The following is a 2,403-nucleotide window of genomic DNA, read 5'->3' as shown; positions in this document are numbered from 1 at the left end:
GCTTAAATATGAACTCCGTGTAGAAAATGCTAAATTTGATATTATATGATTAAAGTTGACTTTGGTCAACAGTTTTCGGGTAAACGAACCCGGACCCAGACCCGTGATTGGACGGTCCCAGAGGGTCCGTAGAAAAATATGAGACTCGGGCATAAGCCCGGAGTCGAATTACGAGGTCTAGAGCCCGAGAAATGAATTTTTCTGTGAAATTATTTTTCTGAAATTAATATGGAAATTTGAAAAGGAAATTGATTAGAACGTGTTGGTATTGGGCCCGTATTTTGGTTCCGGCGCCCGGTACAGGTCTTATATGTGGTTTAAGCGCCTTCTGTGAAATTTAGTTGAAATCGGATGTCATTTGACGTGTTTCGGACCTAAATCTCTAAAAATGATAGTTTATGAAGTTTGATGAAAAAGTGATGATTTTGAGGTTTAATTCATTGTTTTGATGTTATTTTGGCGATTTGATCGCACGGCTAAGTTCGTAGGATGTTGTTGAGTTAGTGTGTGTGTTTGGTTAGGAGCCCCGAGGGCTCGGGAGAGTTTCGGAGGTGTTTCGGGATGTTTTGAACTTAGGAAAAGTATAAGATTTTCTACAATTTTTGCACAGGCTTTTTCTTCTTCGCGATCGCGGCCTTCAGCTCGCGTTCGCACTGCCTGTGGTGTCCCCTTCTTCGCGTTCGCGTTCAATTTCACGCGTTCGCGTAGTGCCAGCCCCCCTTCAACGCGTTCGCGTATTCATTCACGCGTTCGCATAAGCCAAAATCTGGGACCCCAGTAATTAACTCTACGCGTTCGCAGACCCCTATCGCGAACGCGATGCTTCCAGTTCCTCCTGCTTCGCGAACGCGACCCCTGTGTCGCGAACGCATAGGGTATTTTTGCCCAGTTAATTTAAAAGCCTAAAAACAGAACAGTGACGGGTTTTATTCAAAAATTCACACGAGCTCTTCTTCTCCGCAGCCCCTAGGCGACTTGTAGAGCGATTCTTCACCAAATCTTCTTGGGTATGTATTATCCAACTCGTTTCTCCATTTTCTATCATCATCCATTGAAATCCTAGGCCTAAAACATGTAATCTAGGGTTGAAATTGGGGGAATTGGGTAGAATTAGGGCTTTTCAACTTCCTTTGATTTAGACCTCGTTTTGGGGTCGAATTTGAAAATAAATTGTATATCCGGGCTCGTGGGGGAATGGGTGATATGAATTTTGTTCGAACCTCGGGTTTTGACCAAGCGGGCCCGGGGTCGATTTTTGGAATTTTGGGAAGAAAGCTTAGAAAACTATATTTAGGCATTGGGTTTGATTTGTTTAGCTTATATTAATGTTGTAAAGTCGTTATTTCATAGATTTGATATAGTTGGAGCCGAATTCGAGAGGGAAGGCGGTCGTTGTGGATTGGTTTAGCTGTGGAAGTTGAGGTAAGTGTTTGGTTTAACCCTAGCTTGAGGGAATAGGAGTTGAGTCTTGTTTGCTATTTGCTAATTGATCGAGTACGATGTATTGGCATGGTGACGAGTATCTATACATTGGTGTCTAGCATGACCGTGAGTCCTTAAAGGGTGATTATCATGATTTGTTATGAATTCCATGTTAATTGAGGATTTTCTATATATTGTAAAGAACATGTGAAAAACATTATAATCATTTGATTTTCGTGGTGTTTTGGCTTGGATGTGATACGAAGTGAAAAGGTACCTGAGATTATAAAATTCTTGTGAGCATTGGCTCAGGTGATAAAGTGAGATGTGAAGTAAGAAATGAAAGAAAGCTAACGAGTTATTGGTTATTCCCTTGCCGGGATGTTTTGCTGTTTGATAGACTTTCTTTTCTCCCTTGCCGGGATATTGAAATTGTTGTTATTGTTCCCTTGCCGGGATTCCTATTTTGTTTGTTTATTCCCTCGCCCCATTGTTTGTGATTGTTGTTTGGGTGAGGACGAGTGATGAAGCACGAAGGGTGATGCCGTGCACGATCGTGATATGAATACTAATGCACGAAGGAACATTCCGTGCCATGATATGATTATTAATGCACGAAGGAACATTCCGTGCCATAATTTGATTACTATTGCATGAAGGAACATTCCGTGCCATGATATGAGTGTTTATGCACGAAGGATCATTCCGTGTCATCATTTTATGAGGTAAAGCACGAAGGGTGATGCCGTGCACTTTATATGATTGTTTGGGTGAGAATGAGAGTAAAAGCACGAAGGACGGTGCCGTGCAACTGTTGATTTCCTACTTTCGTTGATATTGTCGTTTTACTGTTTCATTTCTTTAATTATTGATTTTTATACCTGAACTGTTATAGCCCTACAGCATGCTCCCCCTCCCCCTTGACTGGTTAATTTCTGTATACCTTTATATTGCATACATATATATTGAACTGCACAGGTT

Source organism: Nicotiana attenuata, chromosome 11, assembly GCF_001879085.1.
Source record: "Nicotiana attenuata strain UT chromosome 11, NIATTr2, whole genome shotgun sequence".
Classification (NCBI taxonomy): Eukaryota; Viridiplantae; Streptophyta; class Magnoliopsida; order Solanales; family Solanaceae; genus Nicotiana; species Nicotiana attenuata.
The sequence above is the reverse complement of the archived record's forward strand: the minus strand, read 5'-3'. Positions refer to the sequence as shown.